Raw genomic sequence first — 18,018 nt, 5'->3', positions numbered from 1 at the left:
AGTTATAATATTTATATTAAATAATTAATATTAATATTATAAAGATAAGTAATTATTAATAATAAAACCTTACTTAATTAAGTATTAATAGTTATATTATAATTAAAATTAATAAAAAGAAATTAATAATGCCTTAACCTTTTTATTATAAAGATTTAACTTATTAATTAATAAGTTCTTAATAATACCTTAAATTTATTAATTATATAGCATGTTTTATTATATAATTAATGCTAAAAATGCTTATAATTACTTTACTTTAATATAAATAATAATTTATATTTACTTAAGTTAATAAATATTTTTTAATAAACACTCTTTTATTATATAATTAATACTTTCTTTTTATGCTTTAAAATAACCTTATTATATTTCTTTAATTACCCTTTTTCTTTTTTTCTTATATATAAATTACTTAAATATTTTAATAGCTTAGTAAAATGGCTAAATTTAATAATAATGCTAAGGAAATACTTTTAAATATTAATAATGCTTTTATATAAAAACTTTAATTACTTTTTAATCTTAATAAAAAGTTTTAAAGTTAATAAATTAATCTTAATCATTAAGATAAACTAATAATAAAGATAAATAGCATAATTAATTAAATAAATGCTGCTATTTTTAAGTTTATAAAGGAAATAATAAGATATTAAAATATAAATAATAATTTATTTTAATACTTTATAGAAAACTTTGCTTTTTAAAATATAATGATATTTAAAAAGTTAATTATTATTTAAAACTTTAAGAAATTCCTTTAAAAGAAAGGAATTAATATTAAAGGAAGCGTTAATAAGCAATATATTAACCTAAAAATATTACTTATATATAATAAATATCCTTTATAATAAGAAAAGAAATTATATAAAATAGCTAATATATATAAATTCTTTAAGTTTTATATTTAATGGCTTTAATTTTAAAAGTTAAAGATAGTAAATACTTAAGAAATACTTACTATTTAAGAAATTTAAGAAACTTTAGCTCTTAATATAATTTTATTATTTATAGCTTCTTTTTATTAAAACTTAAAGTAAGCAATTCCCTTTATTAAAAATAATAAAGAATTTTAAAAATTATAACCTTTTTATCCTTAATTATTTATAAAATTAAGATAAAACTTTATTTAATTAACTTTTTTATAATAAATATTATAATTATTATTTTATAAAAAGAAAATCCTTAATTAATTAAATATAAGGACTTTCTTAGGATATTAAGAGATATTATTTTAATAAAAACTAAGTTTATTAAAATACTTAAAAACTTTATAACTTAAGGAATAATTTATAAGCATTTCGTTTAAGAAATTAATAAAAACTTTATACTTAGCATTATTACTTATTATAATATTAAAATTTTTATAATTATATAATTTATATTAAAATCTACCCCTTTAAGAAATAATAAATAATCTTTTTAATATTAATAATAATATATAATTTAGCAAGATATAAAATAAAAATAAGAATTAAGGTAGTGAATTATATAATTTGCTAAATAATAAAATAAGGATCTTTTTTAATATTTACTAAATAATAAATATTAAACTTAAATAATTTTATATAATATTTCCCTTAATTCTTAAAGATTATGCTAAGATTTATTATATTTATTATATTAATATAAAATCCTTTATTTATAATATATATATAAAGCTTAAAGCTTACTTTAATATAAAGGTTAATTATTAATAATACTTTTATAATTAAACCTTAATTATATTTAATGGCATATATATTAATTTAAAAAATATTAATAAGTATTTTTAAGAAATTCTTATTATAATATTTAATAAATTATAATTATATTAATAAGCACTTAATATACTTTATTAAGGGGATAATTTCTTATAAATAATAATTATTTATACTTATATAAGCATATTAAAATTATAATATGCACTCTTTAATTTTAAATACTTATGTAAAGCATTATTTTTAAAATTAAGATTTTTTCTTAAATTTAGTTTTTAATGCAATATTAATTAATATTATAATAAAGATAATTAAAGTGCTAATAATAAGAGAAATAAAGCATATTATATTAACTGCTAATATTAAGATAATAAGCTATTAAACTATGGTAAATATAGCTAAAAAGGCTTTAGTTATAGCAACTTTAACTAAGGCAATTTTAACTAAGATAACTTTAATAATAATAGCTTTTATCCTTAATATAACTCTTATTATAATAGCTAATAAAATATCTTAAGAAATAAGAAATATTATATTTATAGCAAAATTAATTATTAATTTTTAAATTATTTATTAATAAAATATTAATAATATTATAATTAATATTTTATATAAATAAAGTATATTAATTATAAAGTTATTAATATTAATTATATTATATTTTTTATAAAGTATAAAAAATTTAATATAAAAACTACCTTTAATAAAAAAGAAAATAATTATAAAAATAATATAATATATTATTAAATTATTATAAATAATACCTTTCTTTATAATTTCTTTTTAAAAAATATAATTATTAAAGAAAATAATATTAATAAAAATAAAAAAAATATAATAACTACTTTTACTTTTACTTTTTAATTTATCTTAATTAAAAAATATACTTATACTTAATTTTAAAATATTATTTTTAATATAAAAGTTATAATCTTTTTTATAATAAAATATAAATAATACCTTATTTTTTAATATAAAAATCTTTTTATTTAACTTAATACTTTATAAATAAGAAAAGCACTTATTAAATTTAATAAGGAATTATAAGCTTTATCTTTAAAAATAATAATAATAAAAATTATAATTAATTTAATTATCTTTTATATTATTAAAAAATATATTCTTTTTTTACTTTATATAAGTAATATAAATAAATTATATATTTATTTATAAAATATAATAAATAAATTAATTTAATAATAATTAAATAGCTTTAAAAAAATATTTTTAATTACTTAAAAGTAAGAATATTTATAATACTTTTTATATACCCTTATTATATTTTTTATAAAAAAGGAATTATATTAATTATATTAATATTTTAAATATTTATTAATTAAATATCTTAACTATTTATTAAAAAATATTAAATATAATATAAAAATAAAAGCTTTAAAGATTATTATAAAGTTTTATTATTATTATTAACTTTATAATTTTATTTTATAAAGATTTAAGTTTACTTTAAAAAATAATTATAACTTTAATTATAAAATTATTATTAATATTATATATTTTTTTAAAAATAAGCTTATTTTTTATATTATTAATTTAGTAATAATATTTTAAATAGCTTAATTTTTTAAATTACTTTTAATTAAAAATATATAAAAAGTACTTTATAAGTATTAAATTAATACTTATCTTAACCCCTTTAATTAAATCCTTTATAATATTAATATAAACTTTATATTTATTAAGTTTTAAGGGATAATATAAATAATGGAAATTACTTATAAATAAGTTTTAATAAAAGCTTATTAATTTATTAATAAGATTAAACATTATTATATTCTTTTTTAATAAGCATTTAATATCTTATATATTAAGTTAATTATTATTTATATAAAAAAGGCTATTTTTTAAATAATAATAAAGGCTATTAATAATATTTATAACCCTTAAGGCATTATACTTATATTGCTTATCTTTAAAGCTTATTTATATCTTATAAAAAATTTAGCTTTAATTCCTTTAATATAAAAGTAAGTTAAAGTTATTAAAATAATTATAAAGTTTTTAAGGAAAATAAATATTAAATAATAAATAAATATAGCTTTTAATACTTATAATAAACTTAATATTATAAAAACTTTTAATTTATTATTATAAAGTAATATAAAAATATAATAAAAAAAAGATAAATAACAAGACTTATATAAATTTCTTATTATTAATAATTATAACCTTATTTTAAATTTTTTAAATAACTTAATAATCTTTTAATTTATAATAATATAGCTATATTATTATAATAAAATAAAAAATGCTATAATTTAAACTTTATAATTAAATAATAATTTATAATATATTATATATTTTAAGCTAAATCCTTTAAATATATATTTAAATCCTTTAAAATTAAGGCAATAAGAATAACCTTTAAAAATAAAGAATAAGCTAAAAACTCTTATTAAAATATTTTTAATATAAATATTTATTATTTAAGCATTTCTTAATTAAATATTCATTACTTAATATAAAAAAAATAATTATAAACTTATATTAAAACTTTAATAAAATAATATAATTATTATATTTAAAAACCTATTTAAAAAATTTAATTATAAAAAAGTATTAAATTTAATTAAATGTAATATTTTTAAGTTTATACTTTATAATAAAAAGATATATAGCAATATATAACTCTTTAAGTTTTAAATAATATATAAGATTAAAAGTAAAATTAAAAAGCTTTATAAAAAGTTATACCTTATAATAATTAATTATAATAATTATAATAAAAAAGAAATTCTTACTTAATCCCTTATTATTTAATAATTAAGCTAATAACTTTTAATTATTTTAATATTATTTTTTTTTAATAAAAAATATATATTAAGCTTTAAGATATTATTTAAACCTATTTATAATTAAAGTTAAAACTTAAATATATAATACTTATAAGGTTATTATTAAAAGTTTATAATAAATATCCTTTTAACATTATTATATATATAATTAAACCTTTATATAATATTATTAAGTTTAATATATATTAATAAATAATATATTATAAATATTATTATAAGAAATTAAGCATAATTATTTTTATTTATAACTTATGCTTCCTTATTTTAAATAATAATATAAATAATTTTAACATTATAACTATATAAATAAATAATATTCTTTTTATTATTACTTTAATATTTTTAATAATAAAAAAAGAAAAGATTAAAAAAATAAATATTTAATATAAGCTAAAGATAATACTTATCCTTAAAATAATACTTAACTTTAATAATATAAAAATTATTATTATAAAAGATAATATTATTAATATATATTAAAAAGGCTAAGGTATAAAGATTGCTTTTATTTAAATTACCTTTTTTAATTAAGAATAATAATATATTAAATAATAAGCTTATAATGCTTATTTAACTTTTATTTATTAATTAAAAGCTATATTTAACTTATTTATAGTTATTTAAATTATTAATTTAAATAAAAAAGATTATACTTAGCTTAATAAAAGGCTTTAATAATAAGCTAATTATTTTAAATATAATATATAATATATGCTACTTAACTTAATTATAGTTAAATTGCTTATCTTTATTAATAATTTTTTTATTAATAATTAAGATCTTAGCTCTTAAATAAGCTTTATTATTATTTTTATTAATAAAACTTAAGGCAATAACTTTATAAAATTAAATATTTATAGTAATATTATTTATTAATTCTTTATTAAATATAAGAAAGTTATTAAAAATATTTTAACTTTTAAGATTTATAATATAATTTATAAATTTAATATAAATATTATTTTAATAATTACTTTATATTAAATTATTATTTATTTTAATATTAATATTATTCCTTTTATAATTTATATAAATTTATACTCTTTATATAAGTATTTAATTAAGCTTAATATAATTAAAAAAAAATGCCTTATAATTAACTTAATAATACTTTAATAATTATATAAGAAATATAAGATTTTTAAGATTTAATAAATTATTAATAATTACAACTTAATAAATATCTTTATAAAAAGTATATTAAATAAAACTTTTAAATAGCTTATAAATATTAATAAAATTATAATTAAGATATAAAGATATATTAATTAAGAATAATTATTTATTTAAATAAAAGAAAAAGGTATATTAAAGCTTAATGCATTATTTATTATTAAAAAAATATTTAAATAAAAGTTAATAAAAGTTAATAAATTAAGTTAATTATAAATAAGGTTATAAAGAAAAGATTATTAAAGTAACTTAATTTTTGCTTTTATTTAATAAAAGTATATAAAATTAATAAAAGTTTAAATCTTCCTTTTATTAATTAATTATAAATTACCTTAAGAAATAATATAATATAGCTTATATTTAAAATTATTTTTTTTTTAAAAATAAATCTTATAGCTAAAATTTTTATAATAATGCTTATATATTAAGAGTTTAAATAATAAGAATTATTATTATTTTATGAATATTTAAGTTATTAGCTTATATTTAATAAGCATTTTTAATTAAATTTTATAATTTAATATTTATATATTAATCTTATATATATTTTTATTTATTAACTTAATTAATATTAAATAATCTCTTAATAATTCCTTATACTTAACTTTTCTCCTTTATTTAAATACTTTATTTACTAACCCCTTATAACTTATTTTATCCATTCTTTCTTTATAGCTAATTAATCTTTATTTAATTATGGAAATTAAGCATAATTAAGCTTAAGCTAAATTAAATTAAGGTATATTATAAGCTAAAGATTAAATAATAATATTATTAATTTAAGAATTTAATTTAATTCTTATTTAACTTAAGTATTATAAGTAATAAAAACATAAGTTTATAAAATGCATTATAAATAAAATATTTATATAATAAAAATAATAATTTATGCTTTATTAATTAATATAATTAAAATAATTTACTATATATAATTATTAAAATAATCTTTATTTATTAATTATATACTTTAATAAAATAATTAATCTTTAACTTTTTAATAATAACTTAAGCCTTTTTATATACTTACCTTTTATAAATATTTAATATAATTAAATAAATATATATCTTTAATTAATTTAATTAATTAATAAATTTAAACTTAACGATTTTAAGTTTAATTTAACTTTTTTTTCTTATGTATTTTTTAGAAATATGCATTAATTACTTAATTAAAGATTGCTAGTGTGGTTATAAATGTATTATAAGGGGATAGCAGCATTATGGGTGATAAGCATTATGAGTAATTAGCATTAAAGCATTGATAGGTAAGGGTTATATGTGGCAGCATATAACTATCCTTAGATAGTTTATAGCCAGAGGAAGGTTTTGCAGCCTATGGCCGCAACCCTCCTTCCTTTTATATAGCCAATTTAAATATAACTAATCTGCTATTAACCAATATACATTAACCCAGCCAACAATTAAGATAATAAATTATATAATTTATTAAATATTAAAATAAGGATTTTCCTTAATATTTATTAAATAATAAATATTAAACTTAAATAATTTTATATAATATTTCCCTTAATTTTAAAAAACCATATTAAGATTTATTATATTTATTATATTAATATAAGGTCTTTTATTTATAATATATACTTAAAGCTTAAAGCTTACTTTAATATAAAGATTAATTATTAATAATACTTTTTATAATTAAACCTTAATTATATTTAATAAAGTATATATTAATTTAAAAAATATTAATAAGCACCTTTAAAAAGTTTTTATTATAATATTTAATAAATTATAATTAAATTAATAAATATTTAATATACTTTATTAAGGAAATAACTTCTTATAAATAATAGTTATTTATATTTATATAAGTATATTAAAACTTTAATATATACTTTTTAATCTTAAATACTTATATAAATTATTATTCTTAAAATTAAGATCTTTTCTTAAACTTAATCTTTAATATAATGTTAATTAATATTATAATAAAGATAATTAAAATATTAATAGCAAGGAAAACAAAGCATATTACATTAACTACTAATATTAAAACAATAAGCCATTAAGCTATAATAAATATAATTAAAAAGGCTTTAATTATAATAACTTTAATTAAAGTAACTTTAATTAAGATAACTTTAGCAATAACGGCTTTTATCTTTAATATAACTTTCATTATAATAATTAATAAAATACCTTAAGAAATAAAAAGTATTATATTTATAGTAAAACTAATTATTAATCTTTAAATTACTTATTAGCAAAATATTAATAATATTATAATTAATACCTTATATAAGTAAAGTATATTAATTATAAGGTTATTAATATTAATTATATTATATTTCTTATAAAATATAAGGAACTTAATATAAGAATTACCTTTAATAAGAAAGAAAATAATTATAAGGATAATATAATATATTATTAAATTATTATAAATAATACTTTTCTTTATAATTTCTTCTTAAAAAATATAATTATTAAGAAGAATAATATTAATAATAATAAAAAGAATATAATATTTACTTTTACTTTTTAATTTATCTTAATTAAAAAATATGCTTATACTTAATTTTAAGGTATTATCCTTAATATAAATACTATAATCTTCTTTATAATAGGATATAAATAATACCTTATTCTTTAATATAAAAACTCTTTTATTTAACTTAATACTTTATAAATAAGAAAAGCACTTATTAAATTTAATAAAGAATTATAAGCTTTATTTTTAAGAATAATAATAATAAAGATTATAATTAATTTAATTACCTTTTATATTATTAAAAAATATATTCTTTTCTTACTTTATATAAATAATATAAATAAGTTATATATTTATTTATAAAATATAATAAATAAATTAATTTAATAATAGTTAAATAACTTTAAAAAGATATTTTTAATTACTTAAAAGTAAAGATACTTATAATACTTTCTATATATCCTTATTATATTCTTTATAAAAAAGGAATTATATTAATTATATTAATATTTTAAATACTTATTAATTAAATATCTTAATTTGTTGGCTAGGTTAACGTATGTTAGTTAATAGCAAATTAATTGTATTTAAATTAGCTATATAAAAGGAAGGAGGGTTGTGGCTATAAGCTGCAAAACCTCCCTTTAGCTATAAACTATCTAGGGGTGGTTATATGCTGCCATATATAACCCTTGCCTGTTAGTGCTTTAATGCCAATTGCTTATAATGCCTATTGCTTATAATGCTTATTATGCTTAATGTTATTATCCCCCTATAGCATGTTTATAACTATATTAGCAATCTTTAATTAAGTGGTTAATATATGCCTTTAAAAAGTATATAAGAAAAAGAAGTTAAATTAAACTTAAAGCTATTAAGTTTAAATTTATTAATTAATTAAATTAATTAAAGGTATGCGCTTATTTAATTATATTAAGTACTTATAAAAGGTAAATATATAAAAAGGCTTAAGTTATTATTAAGGAGTTAAAAGTTAATTATTTTATTAAAGTATATAATTAATAAATAAAGGTTATTTTAATAATTATATATAATAAATTATTTTAATTACATTAATTAATAAAGCATAAATTATTACTTTTATTATATAAATATTTTATTTATAATGCATTTTATAAACTTATGCTTTTATTATTTATAGCGCTTAAGTTAAATAAGGATTAAATTAAACTCTTGGATTAATAATATTATTATTTAATTTTTAACTTATAATATACCTTAATTTAATTTAGCTTAAGCTTAATTATACTTAATCTTTATAATTAAATAAAGATTAATTAGCTATAAAGAAAAGATAAATAAGATAAATTATAAGGAGTTAATAAATAAAGTATTTAAATAAAGAAGAAAAGTTAAATATAAGAAATTATTAAGAAATTATTTAATGTTAATTAAGTTAATAAATAAAAACATATATAAGACTAGTATATAAGTATTAAACCGTGAAATTTAATTAAAGATGCTTATTAAATATAAGCTAGCAACTTAAATGCTTATAAGATAATAATAACCCTTATTACTTAAACCTTTAATGCATAAGCATTATTATAAAAATCTTAATTATAAGGTTTGCCCTTAAAAAAAAAGTAATTTTAAATATAAGCTATATTATATTATTTTTTAAGGTAATTTATAATTAATTAATAAAAAGAAAATTTAAACTTTTATTAATTTTATATATTTTTATTAAATAAAAGTAAAAATTAAGTTACTTTAATAATCTTTTCTTTATAACCTTATTTATAATTAACTTAATTTATTAACTTTTATTAACTTTTATTTAAATATTTTTTTAATAATAAGTAATATATTAAGCTTTAATATACTTTTTCCTCTTATTTAAATAAATAACTATTTTTAATTAATATATCCTTATATCTTAATTATAATCTTATTAATATTTATAAGTTACTTAAAAGTTTTATTTAATATATCCTTTATAAAGATATTTATTAAGTTATAGTTATTAGCAATTTATTAAATTTTAAAAATCTTGCATTTCTTATATAATTATTAAAATATTATTAAGTTAATTATAAGGCATTTCTTTTTAATTATATTAAGCTTAATTAAATATTTATATAAAAAGTATAAATTTATATAAATTATAAAAAGAATAATATTAATATTAAAATAAATAATAATTTAATATAAAGTAGCTATTAAAATAATATTTATATTAAATCTATAAATTATATTATAAATTTTAAAAGCTAAAATGCTTTTAATAACTTTCTTATACTTAATAAAAAATTAATAAATAATATTACTATAAATATTTAATTTTATAAAGTCATTACCTTAAATTTTATTAATAAAAATAATAATAAAGCTTATTTAAGAGCTAAGATTTTAATTATTAATAAAAGAACTATTAATAAAAATAAGCAATTTAGCTATAATTAAGTTAAATAACATATTATTGGCGGGTGCAGGGAAATACGTAAGAAATGGTATTGTGTTGAATTCCGGCTGATTATAAAAAGCTAGCTTTTATGTTTATTTTAAACATTCTTTTAAGAAATCAATTTTTTTTTTTCTTATATATTTAGTGCTTTAATTAAGCTTTTCTTATTTTTTAAGAATTTTTAAAATATTTATTTTTTCTTTTTCTTTAGCTTTTTTTTATTTCTATCTTCCTTTTTTATTGCATTAAAGCTTTTCCTTAAGTTATCCTTAAGAGGGTTTAGCAAAATTTATTTCTTATTTATTTAAGTAACTTATTTTTATTAGTAATTTAACTTAGGTATGATTTTAATCTTATATATCTTTAATTAATAATAAGAAAAATAGGAAGTTGGCTATAAGCTAGTTATTTATTAGTTTTATTTTTTTTTTTATTTTTATATTAAATATTATTAAATTGTTTTATATTTTATTTTAAAGCTTTAATTAAAGCTTGCATTTATTTTTATTTTATTATAAAAAAGAGTTAAGTATAATTAAACTTATAATAATATTATAAATATCTTAAGATTATTTTTTAATCTTAAGATACCTTTTATGCTTTTAAGGTTTAAATGAAATACTACCTTAATTTTATATTTATATATTATTAAGCTTTAAATTTATTTTAAGTTTTTTGCTAAAGATTATGCTTAAAATATAATAGTAATATAAATTTAAAATTAAAATAGTAAATTTAAACTTTATAAATATTACTTAATATTAATTAAAAGTACTTTAAATTTTTAATTAATATTTATTATTATTATTATAACCTTAAGTTTAAAATAAAAGAGGTTATAATGCAAAATTAAAGCGCTTATTTTATTTATTTATGGATTTAATAAATAGCATTATATTATGCATTTTTATATTAATTAAATTATATAAAAGGTTTAAATTTAAAGTATAACCTTATTTAAGCTTTAATTAAACTTAAATTTAAATTATTAAGAATTTAATATAATATTAATAAATAAAGCATTAAATATAAATTTAAAAGGCTTTCTTTATTATAATCTTATAATACTTATTTCTTAATAAAATATCTTTTTATTAAATTTATTTTATTTATTATATTTATTAATACCTTTATCTTTTAAGTTTTAATTTAAGTATTTTATAATAATATTAAAAATAAATTTTTTAAAAATAATTGCTTTAATTAAAGATATTATTACTTTTAAGTTTCTTTATTTTATTATTATCTTAATAAAAATTATTATAATATATATATTATATTTTTAAGCTTAAAGTCCTTTTAAATTTACTCTTATTTTAAAAGTATTTTTAAATCTTAAAAATTATTTATCCTTTTTTACTTAAAATTAAGAAAGGAATTTTAAGAAACTTATTAAAAAAAAAGAGAAATTTAATTTTATTTATTATTAATTAAAGCATTAATCTTGCTTTAATTAAACCTTATAATTTATTATTAATAATAAGTTAAGAACTTAAATTAATATTTTAAAAGTTTTACTTTTTATTAATATAATAATTTTATTATAAATAACTTTATTTATAATTTATAATTTAAATACTTTAAAATTTAATAAAATTAATATTATTAAAGTTTTAAATAACCTTAAAATTATTATTTATTAATTTTCTTATTTAAATAATTAAATCTTAAAATTACTTAAATAATATTATATTACTTTAAACTTAATAAAAATAATTAAAAATATTATTATTAAATAATTTATTTAAAAAAATTAAAAGAAAGAATTTCTTACCTTTTATAAGTTTAATAATTAAACTTATTATATAAACTTAATTATAATTATTAAAGATATTATTTATAATAATCCTTATAATAACTTAAAAATATAAAAAGGGAAGATTATAAAATATAATTAAAAACTTAATAATATAAATAATATTTTTCTTATTATAATTTAGCCCTTTTATAAGGTACTTTTATTATATTTAAAAAAGTAGCTAATAAGAAAAGGGATTATTTATAAATTAATAAGGAATATTTTTTAGCTAGATTTTAAATATGCTTTATTAAAAGTTATTAATTAAGAACTTAAGTATTTTAAGTAAAATAAGTATTTATTTATATAAAATAATTTTAATTAAAATTTACTTAATTTAAAAAAGCTAAATTTTCTTTAAAAAAGCTAAAATAATTTTAATTTTTTAAATTACCTTTAAAATAAAAACTTATAAGCTTAATAATTTTTATTTAAATTTAATTATATTAATATTATTAAAAGATATAATTAAGATTTATAAAATATAAATAAATTTATTAAAAAGTTTATAAAGTTAAAACTTAATTTAATTAAGTTTAAAAATAAATTTAAGTTATTTTAATAAAATATTAAAGCTTTTTTTTATAATAAATAGTAAAGTAATTTTAAAATAATTAAGTTAAAGGCTATAAATTTTATTTAGCAGCTTTTAATAAAACTTAATTAAAGTAACCTTAATAATAATAAGGTATAAGCTATAATTTTAATGCTTTTTTTTAAAAAGAATAAATTACTTAAAGTTTGCTATAATTATACTTTTTAAGATTATAATATATATTAATATAATAAGCTTAAGTAATTTTCTTTAAATAATTTATTAATAGCTTTTAAGTTAAAAAAATTATTAATATTTTTTAATTTATTTAAAGATACTTAAGCTAGCTTTTTAAAGTATTTAAACCCTATTTATATTTAATTATATTATAATTAAAGTAATTATAATTTAAAAAAATATATTTATAATTAATTAAAGTTCTTATTTAAGAAGAGAAAATTTAATTTACTTTATATAATTAAATATTATAAGCTTATTAAGATAAATTCTTTATTTAAAAAAAAGGCTTTATTAAGAATTTTAAAAATAATTTAAAAGCTTAATAATTAAAAAAAAGTTAACTTAATTTTAATATTTATAAATTTTATAAATTATATAATTTATATTAAAAAAGAGCTTATAATTTTAAGTAATAATAAGCTTTTTTAAATAAATATTATTATAATTAAAAGAAAGTATATAATTAAAAATATTAAAAATTAAGATAAAGTTATAAAAATTATAAAGGCTAATTAAACTTAACTTAAAAACTTTAAAAAAATAAAAAATAATTAATTTTAAATTATTAATAATAAGTTATAATTAAGGAATAAAAAAAAAGGTAAGGGAAAGAAAAAACTTATTTATTAATTAAAATTAAACTTAAAAGGAAAATGCTAAGTTTCTTATAATAAAAGTAAGCTTAATAAATATAATAAACTTAAAATTAAAAAAGTATACTTAATAACTCTTATTATTTAAGAAAAAAGTAGCTTAAATAATTTTAATTATAATTATTAAAATAAGTATTATAAATATTTTAATGCTTAATAATATTAATTTAATTTTAATTAAGTACTTATTAATAATATAATTTAAAATATATACTTTATTAAAGGTACTTTTTAAGCTAGTATATCTTAAGGATTACATTAAAAACTTATCTTTTAAAGTTAATATAATTACTTTCTTAGGAAATAATATTAAGGTTAATACTTTAATTAATTTATTATAAATTATTTAATATTAAGTTAATTTTATTGCTGCATTTATTATAAATATAGTTAATTAAGAATGTTTTAATTTAGCTTACTTAATAATTTATATAAAAGTAAATAATTATTCTTTATAGCTTGCTTTTTTAAATATTAAAGCTAAGATAAATTTCTTGCCTTTATTATATTATAAATATAATAAACTTTTATATACTTTACTTAATAATATAAACTTAATAATATATAATAAAGATTTTTTATTTTTAATTAAAATTATAAAAGAGTAAGTTTATATTAATTTAAATAAAATTAAAGCTATATTCTTTATTATTAATAATAAAGCCTTTAATATTTTATATTATATTTTTTTAAAAATACCCTTTTTTTTAAATATAAACTTAATATTTAAATAATTTAAGGGATACCTTTATACTTATTTTATCCTTAATAATATTAAGGTAATATATAATTTAAAATAAAAGAATTAAAAGCTCTTTAAAGTAATTTTATTTAAGAAAGCTTAAGTTCCTTAAAAGTATTTATTAGCTTTTATAAGTATTTTTTTACTTTCTTTAAGTTTTAATTAAAGCTTAATATTAATTAATATATTAATTATATTAATTTATTTTAATATTAATATAAAAGAAGATAAAAAGATTTTAAGTATTCTTTTAAATAAAGATATAAGAAGTTTAATTCTTATATTTATAAAAAACTTTTAAGCTAAAGTTTAAAAGATTTATTAAGTTAAAGGAAAAGGTTAATAAATATTAACTTATATTTATAATGCTTATTTATAAAAAAAAGTTATATATATTAAAAAATAAATTAATAAGATTCCTTTTATTTTAATTATTATTAAATTAATTAATAAAATTATTTAACCTTTAATTAAAACTTTTTATAAATAAATAAGCATTAAAGTTTATTTTATAAATAATTATTCTTTTAATAGTATTATTTTTAAGGATATAATTAATTAAAAATTTACTTATAAAGAAGAAGTAAAATTAATTATAAATAAGAATTATGGAAATAAATATAATATTTAAATTTAGCTTAAGTTTTCTTTAATTAATAAGGGATTAAGATTAATGCTTAATTAATTAAATACTCTTTTATAAAAAAATTATAACTCTTTTTTAAAGTAAAAAAAAGAAATATTTATTTATTTACTTTTTAATTAAGAGAAATTTTTAATATAGAATTAATCTTATATTGCTTAAATTAATATTAATATAGCTTTATTGCAATTTATTTAAATAATTCCTTATAAAGCATATTAAGCAAAAATAATTTAGCTTTTAAGAGCTTTAAAAAAAATAGCTATTAAAATACTTAAGGATTAATAAGTTAATAAAGTTATTAAGGAATTTTATATTATTTATAAGAATTAATAATTTCTTATAAAAAAGAAGGACTTTAATTATTAATTTATTAATAATATCTTAAAAGCTAATAAAATTATAATTAAAGATATTTTTATTTTATTATTAATAAATAAATTTATTAAGGAATTTGCAATATATAAAATATTATTTCTTTTTAATTTCTTTTTAAAATATAATTAAATTAAGTTAAATAAAAAAAGTTAAGATATTATAACCTTTTTTATTTTAATTAAATTATTTTAATAATATGGCTTATTTATAAAAGTTATAAATTTTATTACTTAGTTTATGCAATATATAGTTTAAATTTTTTATAACTTAATTTTTATAATATATAAACTTTTTCTTAATAATATTATAATTAAGGGTTTGGAAATAAATTATAAGAATAAAGAAATACTTACTTTATTAAGGGTTTAAAAATATATAATTAAGTATATTAAGAATTTTAATAATGTTTTTTATAATTTTAAGTTAATTAAAAGGGTAATTAATATTATTAAATTAAAATAATATAAGTAATAAGCTAATATTATTAATTATATTTATAAAATACTTAATTAATTTCTATTAAATAAAAAGATTATTAAAATTAATAAGTAAAATATTTATAAAAATATAATTAAGCTTAAATTCTTTTTAGGCTTATTAAATTTTTATAAAGCATAAATGCCTTTTTATAAGATTATTATTAAGTTATTATTTAATTTTTTAAAGAAAGGTATATTTTATTAATAAACTTTAAATTATTAAAAAGCTATAAATGCTTTTAAAGCTATAATTACTTTAAAGTTATATTTAATTAATATTAATTATTTTAATAATAAGATTATTTTTATAATAAATATAAATTTTAAGGAATAAAGTATATACTTTATATAAATTAAAAATGGAATATAATACTTAATTTAATATAAGAATAATACTTAAATAAAGGCTAAAAAACTATATAATATAATAAAGTAAAAATGTAAAGTTATTTTATATATAATTAAGCGCTTATGCTTTTATATTTATAGTATTTATTTTACTTTAAAAATAAATTTAAATATCTTAATTTAATAATTAAAGGAATTTATCTTAAATATATTAAGTATTTATATTATAAGATGGCTAATAGTAATTAAAATGTATAATTTTACTATTTATTATATTAAAGGCTTTAAAAATATTATTATAAATATATTTTTTAAAAAGCTATTAAGGTTATTAAATAAGGTAAATTATAAATTTAAAGGAAATATTAAGAATTTATATAATGCTTTTCTTAATTAATTATTTTAACTTTAATTATTTAATTAAGAATTATTATTGCTTAATAATTATTTTTAATTAAAAGAATTACTTAAGATTATTTAATACTTTTATTATAAAACTTATTTTAAAAACTTAATATTATAATAATAATTATTTTTTTATAAAAAAGCTTATTATTTCTTTATTTATAAAGAAATTCTTTAAAAATAATTTAAAAAGAATTTCTTATAATAATAAGTTATAAATAATTTTAATTAAAGGTATAAGATTATTAAGAATTACTATGCTTTTTTTAAATATTATAAAAGGAATATTATTTATTTTTGGATTTAAGCTATATATTATTAAAAAGGAATATATATTAATATTAAAAAGGTTATTATTAATTATTTTTATTATAATAAGTAAAATACTTAAATTTATAATAATAAAATTATTTTAATTATATTAAATTAATTATTTATTAAGATTTATATTAATATTTAATATTTACTTTTTAATTAAGGATATAATAAGCTAATTAAAGGATAATATAATTTAATAAAATAAGTTAAAGCTATGCTTTTTAAGGTAATTAACTTAAAAAGCATTAAAAAGTTCTTTATTTAAAAATTCCTTTTTAAATAAGGGCTTTTAATAAAGATAATAATAAATAAGGAATGAAAAAATATAAGTTAATTTATTTAATATTTCTTAATAATTAAAGTTAAGAAAATTATAATTTTAATATATAATCCTTATATTAATAATATTATTAAATATAAATACTTTATTATTATTATTATTATTAAGAAGATATTTAATAAAGGGATTAAAAGCTAAGTATAAATATTACCTTATGCTTTCTTTATTAATTAAACTTTACTTAAAAGATTTTATAAAAAAAATTCCTTTTATTTTTTTTATAGCTTTAAATTAATTATTTTAATTAAGATTATTATTTTTATATAATATATTTAAACCTAAACTTTAAATATATTTTCTTAAAATGCTTTTAATTCTTAGCTTTAATTACTTTTTAATTTTTTATAAAATATAAAGGTAATAATTAAATTAATTTTTAATTATAAAAAAAAAGCATATAATAAGATATATATTATAATTTCTTTTAATTTATTTTCTTAAAAAAGAATAACTTAATTTTGCTTATTAATAAGTAAAGAAAAGCTAATTATTCCTTATTTTAAAAATTAACTTATTATTAATTTAATTTTTTTATTATTTATAAAATTTATTATAATAATATTTATAAACTTT

This window comes from Diaporthe citri, assembly GCF_014595645.1.
Source record: "Diaporthe citri strain NFHF-8-4 chromosome Unknown scaffold_7, whole genome shotgun sequence".
In the NCBI taxonomy this organism is placed as follows: Eukaryota; Fungi; Ascomycota; class Sordariomycetes; order Diaporthales; family Diaporthaceae; genus Diaporthe; species Diaporthe citri.
Note: the sequence above shows the minus strand (reverse complement) of the source record.